The 16,948-nt window shown below is 39.8% G+C and overlaps 1 long non-coding RNA gene across 1 annotated transcript in view; it reads left to right on the forward strand.

Annotated features, from left to right (window-relative positions):
• Nucleotides 1-782: 782 nt before the first annotated feature.
• The window catches only part of LOC107752681 (uncharacterized), a 64,535-nt gene continuing 48,369 nt past the window's right edge, over nucleotides 783-16,948 (forward strand). Inside the window, exon 1 of the long non-coding RNA XR_001641376.1 lies at nucleotides 783-810. This is a non-coding gene — a long non-coding RNA (uncharacterized LOC107752681). The remainder of the gene's footprint in view (nucleotides 811-16,948) is intronic.

Here is a 16,948-nt window from a genome sequence, read left to right on the forward strand (position 1 = left end):
CCGGACGTGTGCTGGCGTTCGCTGCAAGTGTTTGTTTGGAGGTCACGGGTAAAATAATTCAGAAAGGAGCTTCACATGAAGGTGAGAATGAGAAATGAGGTTTTTCTTCCATTCTTTTGAACGTGTTTTAGAGGGGATAATCTGATTATGGAATCTTTGTTTTTTGAGCTTCAGTGTCTCTGCGGATACTTCAAACATGAGTGACATAAAGAGAAATCTCACATTTATTTCCACAAGCACCTGCATGAATACATATAACCCTCTCTTTCACACACAGATTGAATTTGAGTATGACTTTTCACTGGCGATTTTTGCCATCATAATAGTTTGAGCTAACAGTAATGACCCTTAAAAGACACCTGAACTCCACATGAGTGTGTGTGATGGATTATCTCTCAGGATGTCGTTACGGTGAAGCTGCTCTCTGGCCTTCTTACATAATGAGTCTGGAGTGACCTATTAAATATCAGTTCACACAAACACATCGACTCGCTCTCATTGTACTTCAGTCTCGTTTCCTCCTGCTGTCGTTCAAAATGAGACATAAATCAAGCTCAAAATGAAAAGTTAGAGCAATGAAAGTCTCCCAGAGACTCTGACAAATATTAATGTAACTTGAGCAAACGCCGAGACCGAGAAAAAGATAAATGAGGTTTTGTAGGTTCAGGAGGGTTTGTGTTCTTATAGGCCGTGGTCATTATTCACAATATTCCCTTGTTTACTTGCTCATTGACTGACATTTTCTTTTTCTTTTTCTCCCTCCCTTCTCTCTTTATTTGCTTGCAGATGTGACCAAGAGTTTTCAGAAAGGTAAGACACTCGCTTTCTCTTACATTTGTTCTGATGCGTGAATGACATCAGTGTTAAACACTATATGCCAGGGGTGGCGAACTCCGGTCCTGGAGAGCCGCAGCCCTGCAGAGTTCAGCTCCAACCCTAATGAAAACTCACCTGCCTGTAGCTTCCTAGTAACCCTTCAGACCTTGATTAGCTTGTTCAGGTGTGTTTGATTAGGGTTGAAGCAAACCTCTGCAGGGCTGCGGCTCTCCAGGACCGACGTTCGCCACCCCTGCTATATGCAGTCGAGTTCTGTGCAGAAGTGACAATTATCAGTGGCAAAATTTTCATATTTTTTTATCTTTTGGTGCTATTTCCAAATGGTGCCCCTCAACAGTGAACACTTTAAAAATGTGGACTGTTTAAAAACACACACCTGTTATGTTCACGTCAAAAAATAACTTTATAGACTTCAGTGTAACTTCAGAAAATTCACAGCGTTTTCCTATTGATTTTGTGTGTGAAAACTGGTATATGCTCATCTAGATGTTTTCACAGTAGTCTTAAGCTAATGTGGAAAAATTTTACCTGGCTTACCACCTATGTGTTAGTAGTGGTACTGCATTTATATTAATATATATATATACATATTTATAATATATTTATATTTATAACTAATATAATTAAAAATAAAATAAAATAAAATACAGTATATATTTTAGCAAAAACCCTTCTATAAGGGGATAGAAATCCATGAAAACTTCCCACCATTACTGAAAAACCGATATGTGTGTGTGTGTGTGTGTGTGTGTTTGTGTGTGTGTCCGTTGACCCCATGTGAGACAAACACAAACTCTTTTCTTTCCCTGCTGCTGTGCCTCAAATGTGAATTTTATTGAAATGTAAATTTAGCTCACCACAAGAGACAATGTACAAAATGATTATTATAAATAATAATTAGCAAGTTACGTTTTCCCCATAATATATGGGCTGGAAAATACAGGTTATTTATCAAAAGAATGATTTCTCATGGGAGTATGTGGATATTTGGGTGCATTGAAGAAATAATATTTGATGCGTCAGAGATAGATGCAGCGCCTCACATTACAAACAAAAGCACTTCTGCTCTGTGCAATACTTACATGTGCCTGCAGTAAGAGCTTTTTTCACCTGTTTGTGTGGACACGCCTGGATGAACAGGAAGTCTGGAGTGACTGTGGGGTCAGTTGCTCGACTCTCCACAAAAAAATCAATCTGCAAACTTTCTCCAACCACCATTACGGATCCGATCAGTGACCTATTTACAGCTCAACACCTGCTGGAAACAAAATGGTGCAGAAGTTTCCAGAGAGCGCAGAGGGGAATCTGTGTGTGTGTTTGGAAACCGAGCCCAGAAACACACTGGAATGACAGAGATAGAATCAGGAGAGAGGAGAGGAGAGGAGAGGAGAGGAGAAGAGAGTGAATAATAAGGGCCCAGGGGAAAAGAACAGATGGACATTTAGAGAAAGGGAGAGAGAAGAGAAAGAACGAGAGGGAAGATTGTCAGACGTGATGCCAAGACTCTGTAGGGGACACACACATACTCAATGCTCATTAAAGCGGCAGCATTCTGAAGTTTGGTGGGAATTTCAGAAGGTTAAAATGACATCATATTATGTATTGTTTTCATCAGATTTTTAGTATACTCGACTAGATCAGGGTAGATGAGCAGCACTGTGAACTCACAAAGACAAAAGGATTGGGGAATGACTGTATTTGGCAGTTTGTCTGTATTAGGTGGCTAATTGTCCTTTAGCACAAATAATTCTGTTTTGAAATCAGACCTGAGGTGTTGTAAGATCAGACTTGATTCTTTTCTATTCTCGATTCTATTCTATTCTGAGATCAGACCCGAGATGATTCTGTTCTGACATCAGAGCTGAAATTATTCTATTGTGAAATCAGACCTGACATTATTCTGTTCTGAAATCAGACCTGAACTGCTTCTGTCCTGAGATAAGACCCAAGGTGATATGAGATCAGACCTGAGGTGATTCTATTTTTAAATCAGACCCAAACTAATTCTGTTTTGAGATCAGACCTGAGACAATCCTCTTGTAAGATCAGACCTGATGAGGTCAGACCTGAGGTGATTCTATTCAGAGATCAGACCTGAGGTGATTCTGGTTTGAAATCAGACCCGAGATGATTCTGTTCTGAGGTCAGACCTGAGGTGTTATAAGATCAGATCAGACCTGAGCTGATTCTGTTCTGAGGTCATACCCAAGATCTGATTAGATGATTATGTTCTGACATCAGTCCTGAGATTATTCTGAAATCAGACCTGACCTGATTCTGTTGAGATCAGACCTGAGGTGATTATATTCTCAAATCAGACTTGAGCTGATTTTGTTGAGATCAGATCTGAGGTTATTTTGTTCTGAAATCAAACCTGAACTGCTTCTGTCCTGAGATCAGATCCAAGGTGATATGAGATCAGACATGAGGTGATTCTATTTTTAAATCAGACCCAAACTGATTCTATTCTGAGATCAGACCTGAGGTGATTATGTTCTGAAATCAGACCTGAGGTGTTATAAGATCAGACCTGAGCAGATTCTGTTCTGAGGTCATACCTGAGATGATTCTGTTCTGAAATCAGACCTGAACTGCTTCTGTCCTGAGATCAGATCCAAGGTGATATGAGAGCAGACCTGATGTGATTCTATTTTTAAATCAGACCCAAAGCTGATTTTGTTCTGAGATCAGACCAGAGATGATTCTGTTCTGAGATCAGACCATAGATGGTATTTTTCTGATATCAGACCTGATATTCTTCTTTTCTAATATCAGACCTGAGGTGATTCTGTTCTGAGTTCAGACCTTACCTGATTCTTTTCTGATATCAGACCTGAGCGGATTCTGTTGAGATCAGACCTGATGTTATTCTGTTCTGAGATCAGACCTGAGATGATTCTGTTCTGAGATCAGACCTGAGGTGATATGAGATCAGACCTGAGCTGATTCTGTTCTGAAATCAGACCTGAGCTGATTTTGTTCTAAGATCAGACCCAACCTGATTCCCTGAATTGAACCCTTGATGCTGGTGTTGCTAGCGCCATGCTCTACAGTTTGAGCTACAGAAATCAGCTAGCTCTGCTGTGATTTAATATCTGAGTTGGTTTTTCTTCTGGTATCAGCCCTGAGGTGTTTCTGTCAGTGTGTCTCCAGCAGGTGGATTGTGTGAGTTATCATCACATTATTGGAGTAAAAATTTGATTTCAAACTAAAATCTCTGAAATATCTGTTTGTCCAGATTGAGGGAGACACTGATCATAAATTACTACTTTGATATGAGAAATTTCACAGGATTTGATTAGACACTTTAAAGAGAACAGGATATGTATATTTCAACCTGCTTATTGTAAAAATACCCTGCAGTTCAGTTTTCACAACAAAGCTAGAGAGATAGAGATAGAGGGGGGGAGAAGAAGGAGGGAGGGTTTGGTCTCCAGGGTCTAGGCCTCTTCCTTTTGTCTCTATTTTTAGAAGCTGTAGAAACTTGTGGAAATGTGAACTGAAGCTGGTTTCTGTAACCTGCTCTCTGCACAGCTCATGCTCTCAGCTGTTATAATGGAATTAATGAATTTCTCCTCATTTTCATTTAATGTATCTGGTAATTAATAAAGCCTGGTCAAAGCGATTCAAGGGAACACTGGCCTCAAAAGGAAGCAAGTTACGTTTTCCCCATAATATATGGGCTGGAAAATACAGGTTATTTATCAAAAGAATGATTTCTCATGGGAGTATGTGGATATTTGGGTGCATTGAAGAAATAATATTTGATGCGTCAGAGATAGATGCAGCGCCTCACATTACAAACAAAAGCACTTCTGCTCTGTGCAATACTTACATGTGCCTGCAGTAAGAGCTTTTTTCACCTGTTTGTGTGGACACGCCTGGATGAACAGGAAGTCTGGAGTGACTGTGGGGTCAGTTGCTCGACTCTCCACAAAAAAATCAATCTGCAAACTTTCTCCAACCACCATTACGGATCCGATCAGTGACCTATTTACAGCTCAACACCTGCTGGAAACAAAATGGTGCAGAAGTTTCCAGAGAGCGCAGAGGGGAATCTGTGTGTGTGTTTGGAAACCGAGCCCAGAAACACACTGGAATGACAGAGATAGAATCAGGAGAGAGGAGAGGAGAGGTGAGGAGAGGAGAAGAGAGTGAATAATAAGCTGAGATCAGATCCAAGGTGATATGAGATCAGACATGAGGTGATTCTATTTTTAAATCAGACCCAAACTGATTCTATTCTGAGATCAGACCTGAGGTGATTATGTTCTGAAATCAGACCTGAGGTGTTATAAGATCAGACCTGAGCAGATTCTGTTCTGAGGTCATACCTGAGATGATTCTGTTCTGAAATCAGACCTGAACTGCTTCTGTCCTGAGATCAGATCCAAGGTGATATGAGAGCAGACCTGATGTGATTCTATTTTTAAATCAGACCCAAAGCTGATTTTGTTCTGAGATCAGACCCGAGATGATTCTGTTCTGAGATCAGACCATAGATGGTATTTTTCTGATATCAGACCTGATATTCTTCTTTTCTAATATCAGACCTGAGGTGATTCTGTTCTGAGTTCAGACCTTACCTGATTCTTTTCTGATATCAGACCTGAGCGGATTCTGTTGAGATCAGACCTGATGTTATTCTGTTCTGAGATCAGACCTGAGATGATTCTGTTCTGAGATCAGACCTGAGGTGATATGAGATCAGACCTGAGCTGATTCTGTTCTGAAATCAGACCTGAGCTGATTTTGTTCTAAGATCAGACCCAACCTGATTCCCTGAATTGAACCCTTGATGCTGGTGTTGCTAGCGCCATGCTCTACAGTTTGAGCTACAGAAATCAGCTAGCTCTGCTGTGATTTAATATCTGAGTTGGTTTTTCTTCTGGTATCAGCCCTGAGGTGTTTCTGTCAGTGTGTCTCCAGCAGGTGGATTGTGTGAGTTATCATCACATTATTGGAGTAAAAATTTGATTTCAAACTAAAATCTCTGAAATATCTGTTTGTCCAGATTGAGGGAGACACTGATCATAAATTACTACTTTGATATGAGAAATTTCACAGGATTTGATTAGACACTTTAAAGAGAACAGGATATGTATATTTCAACCTGCTTATTGTAAAAATACCCTGCAGTTCATTTTTCACAACAAAGATAGAGAGATAGAGATAGAGGGGGGGAGAAGAAGGAGGGAGGGTTTGGTCTCCAGGGTCTAGGCCTCTTCCTTTTGTCTCTATTTTTAGAAGCTGTAGAAACTTGTGGAAATGTGAACTGAAGCTGGTTTCTGTAACCTGCTCTCTGCACAGCTCATGCTCTCAGCTGTTATAATGGAATTAATGAATTTCTCCTCATTTTCATTTAATGTATCTGGTAATTAATAAAGCCTGGTCAAAGCGATTCAAGGGAACACTGGCCTCAAAAGGATGTAAACATTTAATTACATAATCACAAATGCTAATAATGGAGTTTATAGTACAACGTTTTACAAGCGGGTCAGCATGGTTGTAAGCTGCTGAAATATCATTAATTCCTAAGGTGACCATTTCTGAAATTAACACCAGGGATATTTCTAGGCCAGCTGTCAGTAATCTATACCACCAAAATTTGTTGTTAACCATGCATTTGAAAAAGGAGGCAGTTCCAGTTTTTTTTTTTTTGTATTTGGTAGGTGAGACCAGAGTTGGTTGGCTTAGTTTCCATTCTTTGTATAATATCTCTAGGGGGAAAAAACAGTAAGATACGCAACTAGGTTCTGCTGAAAGAATAAGTTAATCGGCAACAGCTGACACATGTAATATTGAAAAATATTTATCTAAATGTATTAATTTAGATTTAAGACAAGCAAAAAACAGAAAATATAAACATGACTTTACACAGACTTTATTGGGATATATTAAAATGATTGATTCATTCTAATATAATGGGGTTTTTTTTGTTTTTTTTTACAATTTTACAGTAGGGAGACTTTTTTGTTTTGACATAAAAAAGTAAAAGTTGTCCTTAGCTTGACATGTTTTGATCCATTAATGATTTATTGAGTGTCAATCAAGAGGGCAGATGTTACATCATATGTTACATTTTTGTGACACAACCCAATTATGAACCAGAAATTAGCCGCCCAGCAACACTGTGAGAAAAACACCGCACTGAAAATCACTGGAGGTCTGTGCTGATCCACACTCTTTAGTGTGCTGTACATACCCTCGGTGTGCTGAGTTTTACAGTTGAGCTGTGCTAATGTGCTCTAGATTGCATTACTGCTCCAATTTTAGCTCTACTAACATGCCTTGGAAAAACAATAGATAGCATTACTAATGCTGACATATGAGAAAATATTACACTGGTTTATCTTTAGACACGCATGATACTGTTCTGTGTCGATACACTGTGCCGATGTGTGTTAAGCTGCTCTGAGGTCTGTGCTGTAGCATTTTAATTACATTTCACTCACTTTATGGTGCTTCAGAGTCCCGTACTAACACTGAGGAGAGAGGAAAAGAGCGCCACCTGTGGCTGCTGAAGGAAGTTCAGCCTTAATGTAATTGCAAATGTTCATTCTCTAGATAGATAGATAGATAGATGATAGACAGACAGACAGACAGACAGACAGATAGATGACAGGATTTGATGTTAAATCCTCAGTAAATGCATGCATATCTTTCTCTAATTGCCATCTTTTCAAAAGGCCTTCAGTAATATAATCCTATTTCGCTCTGAATGTGAGACTGCTGATTTTTTTTTTATTCTGATTTTCTATTGAACGTCATTTATTGAGTGTGGCTTTAATGATCCAAAGCTCTGGGCAGCTTTTAAAAGATCTGAAGAGAAATGCCGTCTCTGCCTGTTTGCCGCCGGTAATTGGAAACTCTGCAGTGGAGTTTGTGAGAGTGAGAGAGAATGTGCTGTTATATGACTTAACTGTGTGTTGGGGACTGTTATGTAGATTCATATGGCTAATGTGGGTGTGAGATTGAATTAAAGGATTGTATGGAGCGGCTGTGAACAATGAAAATAATTATTCACACATATCTGTAGATGTGTGTCTTTTCTTGCTTTTTCTCTATTTTGGTTCTTTTGGGGTCTCGTCCATTATATCTGGATGTCCTTTTATTTGCTAATTTACACATTCAGACATTAGTTTGAATGACTGAGAGAAAATAATGCTCTTGCCAGAGACTGGATTTCAATGTCCCGAAGGGTTAGTTCACCTAAAAAAAATATCATCCTGTCATTATTTCCTCACCCTCGTCTCGTTACAAACAAATATGACTTTCTTTCTTCCATTAAACGCAAAAGGATGAATTAAATAATGCAGTTGTTGCTTTTTTCCATGCAATTTCAGTAGATGAGGACTGTAGCATCATAAAAGTGGCCCATATGACTGAAGTCTTCTTGACCTTGATAAAAACTTTCATTTCATTGTGTTTCTCACAGAAACTGCTGTTTGACATGGAACACACATGAAAAAGATGGAGTGCTTTTATGATACTTCTTTGTTGCTTCTGAGTTTGTTTGAAGTTTGAAAGCTTCAGGAAAGAAAGTCATACAGGTTTGGAGCCCCATGAAGGCGAGTAAATGATGACCCGTGTTGGTTTTTGGATGAACTGTCCCTTCAATTAAAGAGCTGTTTCTCGATTCGGTCAGTGAACCAGGGAAGGTCATTTGTGAGCAGCGACAATTTTTGACAGCACTCTCGTCTACTCTAACTATTGAATAAGATAGAAAAAAAGAAGTGAATAAAATCAGAGTGTCGATCGTACAAGATGCAGAAAGAACCATGTTTACGTTGTAGTACCCATGTCATTATACACATTTGTGTCCTCATAAACCATACCTGTACACACACACACACACACACACACACAGAGCTCTTTCCTGATGGAAAATGCACAGATCTGCTAATATCAAGACCTTAGTTCCTGGTGAATGAGATTTTATTAGAAACAGAGAAAAATAAAACAGGAGACCGAGAGGAGAGTAACAGTGACCGACGATGACAGTCTGTGCTGCAAACAACTCAGTAAATTGAGCAGTTATTGTCACAGCAGAAACCACACGTTCCTCTGTCCTGAACACTGTGTCAAACACGATACACGTTAGAGATCTGAACTCACACAGCCAATCACTGAACAGATCTCACCAGATCTCTGTCTGAAACTGTGTTTTTAATTAACATATACACCAGTGTTCAAAAGAAGTCTATTCTGCTGACCAAGGCTGCATGTATTTGATCACAAATGAAGAAAAAACTGTTACATTGTGAAATATTTGTTTGTGGGAAGCGTGATACATTTTATTATTCATTATTCACAGATGAATAGATAGTTCAAAAGAATGGCATTTATTTGAAATGGAAAATTATAAATGTCTGTACTGTCACTTTTTAACAATTTAATGCATCCTTGATGGATTATCATCAACAAAATCTTTTGAAGGCTGGTATACATTTAAATGATTTAGTGATGATGTAGCATCAGACCCTGATCCTCACAGACAACACTCGATAATCACATGCACAAGCGAAGGTGAATTCTGTTCAGAAGCAGATGAGAATACTTTAAGGCTGTGGTGTTTGTGAGAGTGCAGTTAAAAAATGATGTTAAAATCTTCCTTATACAGAATATTTACAGTTGTTTTGATTTCTCTAGGGGGGATTCAGGCTTTAATTAGAGGGTCAGTAATTTGCACCCTGGTTCAGCTCCTCTCGCTGCAGCAGGAAGTGCTAATTAGAAAACATTTCTGTCAAACCCACACATAAATGTGCACAAAAGCTTGACATTCTCTGCATTATAAATGTGTAGGGTAATTTTCCATAATAAATAAGAGGAACGGCTGCGACCAAAGTGCCCTGGCGGCAGGAGAAGCCGGGCTGTAATTGAAAGAGTGTTTAAAGCAAGAGCTCATCGCCACAGATTCCCGCGATGACGGAAAGCATCGCGAGCGTCTGCAGTGATTTGAGAACAGGTTATTTAGTCGCTCCTGAGAGCGTGAATTATGATTGTATTAGCATAATCTGCTGTGTAAATGAGAACGAGTCAGTCATTAAGAGTTTGTTTCTTACTGATCAGACGCGGTAATTCCTCGTGCGGCGAGGAAGCGTCGATCTTAATGAGAAGCGAGGACGCACTCACACACTCAGACAGGTGCACAAAGACACACTCACATCACGGCTTACAGAGACTGATTAGCCTGTAATGAATTTTAAAAAGCACACAAACAAACATTGTGCTGCTCTCTATAATGAAATTACACTATAATGAAATTTGTGTCACTCTGAACACACGAATGCTTTAACAGCAACACAAACAGTGTGAACCAGAGTGAAGATTAAATAGACAATATTTAACAGAACTGAATGGGTGGAGTTGTGTGATTAAGTAGGTGAAAATGACTGAGTGGATAAGTTAATGGGTGGAGTCGAAGGAAAAGTGGGTGGAGCAGTGTTGTTTAATGCTTGGGTGGAGCTCTGTGGCTGAGTAAGTGAAAAGGACAGTGGATGAGCGAGTGGGTGGAGACAAATAAAAGTGGGTGGAGCAATATGTTGTTAAATGAGTGGGAGGAGCTATGTGATTACGTAGGTGTAAATGAGTGAGTGGAGTCCACGAAAAGTGGGTGGAGCAGTGTTGTTTAATGAGTGATCAGAGCTGGGTGGTTGAGTAAGTCTGTGAGAATGAGTGGGTGTTGTTAAATAAGTGTGTTGATGAGTAAGTGGGTGGAGTTGAGGTAAAAGTGGGCGGATCAATGCACTTTATTTAGTGGGAGGGGCTGCTTGATTGTGTAAGTAGGTGAAAATAAGTGGGTGGAGTTGATTGAAAAGTAGGCGGAGCAGTGTAGTTTAATGAATGTTTGGAGCTGTGTGGTTGAGTAAGTGGATGAAAATGACTGAGAAAGTGGGTGGAGTTGAAGGGAAAGTGGGCAGAGCAGTGTTGTTTAATGAGTGGGCATAGCTGTATGATTAAGTAGGTGAAAATGACTGAGTGGGTGGAGTTGTGGGAAAGAGGGCAGGGCTGTGTGGTTGAGTAAGTAGGTGGAAATGACTGAATGCATGGGTGGAGTTGATAGAGAAGTAGGAAGAGCAGTGTTCTTTAAAGAGTGGGTGGTGGATGAAGTGGGCGGAGCTGCGTGGTTTCATGAGTGGGTGGTAGATGAAGTGGGTGGAGCTGCATGATTTAATGATTGGGTGGTGGATGAAGTGGGTGGAGCTGTGTGGTTTAATGATTGGGTGGTGGATGAAGTGGGTGGGGCTGCGTGGTTTAATGAGTGGGTGGTAGATGAAGTGGGCGGGGCTGCATGGTTTAATGAGTGGGTGATGGATGAAGTGGGTGGGGCTGCGTGGATTAATGATTGGGTGGTATATGAAGTGGGCTGAGCTGCGTGGTTTAATGAGTGGGTGGTAGATGAAGTGGGCGGGGCTGCATGGTTTAATGAGTGGGTGATGGATGAAGTGGGCGGGGCTGCATGGTTTAATGAGTGGGTGGTAGATGAAGTGGGCGGGGCTGCATGGTTTAATGAGTGGGTGATGGATGAAGTGGGCTGGGCTGCATGGTTTAATGAGTGGGTGATGGATGAAGTGAGCGGGGCTCCGTGGTTTAATGAGTGGGTGGTATATGAAGTGGGTGGGGCTGCATTGTTTAATAAGAGGGTAGAGCTGTGTGATTGAATAAGCAGGTGGAAATGACTGAGTGAGTGGGTTATTCAGAATATTTGTCTGAGCTGTTTTGTGAATGAGCGGCTGAGGACAGACAGACTGTGCTGTGAGAGAGTGCTGTAAATCACGGTCTGATTGACATGGCCACGATCCTGCAAAGGTCATTCCCACAATGCACCGTGGAAGAGAGATGACAGATGAAGCTGTATGTGGGACTTGAAGATGATATCTGGAGGAAGTACTTACAGACCACAAAAGATGTAAAAGGGCCTAAAGTGGATGAATATGAGTGAACATGATGATATGATACAGTGCCAAAAAATATACATATCAAAGGAGAACATTCAAGCACAATTGCATTTATGTATTGTGCAGATGCTTTTATCCTTACATCGAGCTCAGGACCTCAGAACTCTCAGCTAACAGCGAACGTTCTCACAACCTTCACTAACATTGATATAAACAAGTTATATAAACGTTGGGACAAAACATTATTAAAGTAATGTTTATGGAACATTCTTATACCATTATTAATATCTATATATGTTCTCATAATGGCGAGAGAAAACATTCTTAGAGCAACAGTCTCTGAACGTCCTCAAGATGTTATTTTTACTTGATATATGTTATTATGATATGAGAAAATGTTCTGAGATCAACATTCTTTGGACATCCTTATGATATTTCTACGTGAATGCTCTCAATACTGAAAAAACGTTGTTAGAATATTAATAATAAACATTCAAATAATGTTATACTTTGGGTGAAAATAAAATTAGTAACATTTTAGTAACCTTTAAATATTGTTCTAGTTACGTTAGAAAACTGGACATTTTATTGTCCTTAGAATATTAAAAATAAATATTCAAGTATATTTTGTAAGAAATGTTTTAGCGACCTTCAAATAACGTTACAATTGGGACAATAAAACTTCACATTTTAACATTTTAGAAATGAATGCTCTTGATGTTCCCAGTGTTTTTATAACCTAATTTTGTGACTTGGGCTTCTGTTCCATGATTGTCTTTCTGCTCTTGATTGTATGAGTAACATGACATGACTCATGATATCAATGATGGAGGAGAAACTAGAACAACGCTTTTTAAAGTAAAAGCCAAGGAAACGTCTGTGCAGCGAGGAAGCTAAGAGTGAGAATGATGAGATGATGGATGTCTGGAGTGCCGTGATTTCTGAAAGCTGGATGGCTTTAATGTGATCTGTATAAATGTGTGCGCCGCTGCTGTCTGTGCTTTAGCAGCTCATACATTGTCTCTCTAAACAAGACGACAGTGTGTTGGGGGAAATGTTAATTGCGCAGTGAATGATGAATGGATGTAAATTAGCGCGAGCTTCACGCCGCATTACGGTGAGCAGTTACTTGGATCAGGATCTGGATGATAGATAGATAGATAGATAGATAGATAGATAGATAGATAGATAGATGATAGATAGATAGATAGATAGATAGATAGACAGAGAGATGATGGATGGATGGATGGATAGATTGTTTCCTTAAACACCAAAACATCATACATTGTCTAAACAAGACGACAGTGTGTTGGGGGAAATGTTAATTGCGCAGTGAATGATGAATGGATGTAAATTAGCGCGAGCTTCACGCCGCATTACGGTGAGCAGTTACTTGGATCAGGATCTGGATGATAGATAGATAGATAGATAGATAGATGATAGATAGATAGATAGATAGATAGATAGACAGAGAGATGATGGATGGATGGATGGATAGATTGTTTCCTTAAACACCAAAACACAACAAATGACTAAAACAAACAAACAAGCAAATAGACAGACAATAAGTAAATACACAGATGAATGAATGTTAAACTGACCGACAGCAGGCAAATACAACAACATTTAGGTACAAATATGTGGTATATAATGATTTTCACAGTATTTCACACAGAATATATATATTTTTTTAATTAATAAAATTACATTTGTATTTGTGTGTCATTATCTCTGTACGGTAATGAGCTACAGGTATATCCAGATATATTTTCGGAACTAAACAAATGTGAAAATCACATTAAAAACTGGAGTGAATCACATTAACAGAACGCATTATGAGCAGGACAGCAACAGAGATGCTCACAGGACCTGCTGGAGACATCAGCTACAGCGGCCACTAGTTACTTAGTGAAAATGAGTAACACTGGCACAGAACTGAGTTAGAGAAACTGAGGAATCAGCACATACTATTGACTTGAACTCTTCGAGTGTAAACTTTCAAATCATTTGCTGTCAGTTCATGAGGATCAGGAACGAAAAGAAGCTACAAATCCAACAAGACAATATTAAACTAAAAGCAACAAATGAAGCAGTAGTGACTGAGATACATCAGCAGCATTATAACCATCACTGGACTTCAGAACGAGTCAGTCTGGAGCTCTAAACTCTTACTAAAAGATCAGGAATAACTGACATTTCTCTCGGTTTGCTGAATGATGAAGCTGCGCGTGATTTGAAACAGATGCCTACAATGACTTCACATGCTCCCTACGTAGGCAGCGCACTAGGTTTTGGAACAAAGCATGTGTGCATTTATTATCCTGGAGATGATGATGTTGATTTAAAAGTGTTTACTGAGTAAACAGTGTCATTTTTGAGAAACTCAGTCTCTCTGCGGCTCATTAGCCGCGCTTCACCGGCAGCTTTTCCGCGAGCCGAATGCCGTCCGAGGCCCAGAACGGGAATCGATCTGTGTCACGTTGTGAGGCGCTTTTGCTAATGATCTCTGCCTGCCATTCTGGCATTGGTAAAAAAAAAGTTTTGCTGCTGGAACGTTAACAAATAATGACGCCACCAAGCTACAATGAGGTCAGAGATGGCGGGCGTCGTCATGGTAACAGCGAGAGATGACAGATTGACACATCATCTGTCAGAAACAGATCCACTGTGTGCAGGAAAAGACTGAAAACCAGCTCAAACGAGCATCGATCAGAGGCAATGTTTAATTCAGCTCCAGAACTGATCTTCAGCACTAACATTGATTTGTTTTTACAGGTGATTGAGTGAAATAATTAAATATGGAGACCCTGCAGGACACGCGCGCATGTGTGTGTGTGATGTGTGTACCTGTTTTTCTATTCTGGTGGGGACTTAAACCTGAATACACACAGACTCATGGGGACTCGTGTCACGGTGGGGAGTAAGATAAAAAAATGATTACTACTATTTACTATTTTTATAGTTTAAATTCGCCAAATTTTATATATATATATATATATATAATTGTAGGCTGTGTATGTAAATGCAATCAGAAATCTGTTGTCCCCAGTTTTTACCACACAGATAATAAATGAGAGTTATAAGACCACTGAACTAGGACATGTCTGTGTTTCTCTATCAGAAATCAACTTGCTTTAGTTCAGGGTTCCAGATACTGATGGGTCCGTGTTCGTTAGGAGCCGTTAATGAGTTTCTACCGTCACAGTGAGTGTTTAGCAGCCGTGGGTTCAGGCCGTCGTTCTGCGTGTTCCCGTGTGTGCGAGATCATTAAACGCCACGAGAACATGAGAGTCGTGTTGTCCACCTTCCTCCGAGAGCCAGCGAGCAAGTTCTGATGAAGTTTTGGCTCGCTAACACGTCGGACCCTGGCGAGAACGCAGTGGGTTTAAAATTAGAACATTCTCTCACGATCTCTCTCCAAACGTGTGATGAACATTCATTTACAGCCTTTCACTGTTTTTATTCGCCAAGATCCTGCTTCTTCTCACGTCTGCGTGTGTGTGTTTCTCACATCTTACTCCCCTGATGCCACGGCAAAAAAAAAAAAAAAAGACGATGAAAAGAAAGTTGAGCCGAGAGGAGTTTATAAAACCTATGAGTTTGTGTGTGAGAGAGATGATGATGATGACGATGATGATGTATTTGTGTAAAGGTGTTGATCTTCCGCAGCAGGGCAGAGTTTTACTCTGAGAATGTTGAACCCATGAGATCATCAGTGTGTTTTATTCATGTTGACACAGAAGACTGTGTGTGTTTGACTTTATAAAACATTAGTGTTGCTCATGCATTCAGATGGCAAATAATCACCACGCGGTGAAGAGGCTGATCGAGAAACCCTGAAGAATGACACTTTTTTGTACCTTTACATATGTACCCTTTGTACCCTTGAGGTTACATGAAAGAAGTTTATTCTGCTCTCTAAGGCTGCATTTATTTGATCACAAATACAGTAATAAAATACATCTGTACAGTGCAATACGGGGCCTAGCACAAAGTGCAGCAAGCAAAGAAAATACAGCATGTACAGCAAGCATAACAATCACAATTTTTGCACCACTTCTGGCCCGTGGCTTAGCACATTATGTCACTCAGTTTGCCATCATTCTTTGGGCTGCTGAGGAGAGCTTTTAGTGTGAGAATCAGTACTCAAAAGCATTCTAACCGATTAGCATGCTAGGCTAACTTAACAGATAACATATCTCAGGTTTAACCTGATATCTGAAGAGCCACATTAGAAAATATGGCAACTGGTTAGAGCAAGCTAAGCTAATTAGCATAAGATAACATACACAGATGCAGTCAACTTTGGAGAGGTATTTCGCGGGAACGATGGAGAATATCATAAATCTGTTCAGTCATTTCTGTGCGGCTCAGTCCTAGGTAATCCGAGCCAATTTTTAGAAGAATTGGACAAATTCTGAAGGAAGAGTAGTATAAAAAATTTTCTTCAGAATGGCAGACAAACAAAATGATGGAAAATGAAAAATGATATATGGTCAGAATTGGCATAAGCCAAGAAATGTATTGACAAAGAGAAAACAAAATTTGGACAATGTCTTCAAAAGTTATGTGTTTATGCAAAAATCTTTATATCTCTGGAACACTAGGTGGCACTGTGTTCAAACTTCTCAGGTACCTCCAGGACATGCTAGCAATGATCCCTACCAAATTTGTTTGTGCCGATATGTCAAATTGTTCAAAAGATACTGCAATTTATTACCGATTTCAAAATGGTGGACATGTGGTTTATCTGAGCCTGACAAAATTGACATCCACAGATTCGGCGTGACACAAGGAATTCATAGACACTACGATTTTCTGACAAAGTTATAGGCAGAAAAGTCAATTTTTGGTATCTCATGACCCGTAGTTGGCGCTGTTACCAACTTTGACATATATCCTCAGATCATGGTGCTGATGAAGCGTACCAGACTTCACCAAAAGCAACTGGTCGCAAGTTCCGTCATTACCAATAGAGTTCAATGGAACTCGCGACCATAGTTAGCTAACGATGCTTTTGGGAAATGCACCCCAGATACAGCCGCTGAACCACTTTTGGGTTGACAATGTTAAGTTCACAACGCCATAACTTTTGAACAAAGGTGGATATGAAAATTCTGTTCTTTGATTATGTGCAGCTTGGGCCAAAGATCATCTCAGCCAATTTCCATAAGAATTGGGCATATTTTGAAGGAGGAGTAGCTAAAAAA

This window comes from Sinocyclocheilus rhinocerous, unplaced genomic scaffold, assembly GCF_001515625.1.
Source record: "Sinocyclocheilus rhinocerous isolate Xijiao unplaced genomic scaffold, SAMN03320098_v1.1 scaffold1945, whole genome shotgun sequence".
Classification (NCBI taxonomy): Eukaryota; Metazoa; Chordata; class Actinopteri; order Cypriniformes; family Cyprinidae; genus Sinocyclocheilus; species Sinocyclocheilus rhinocerous.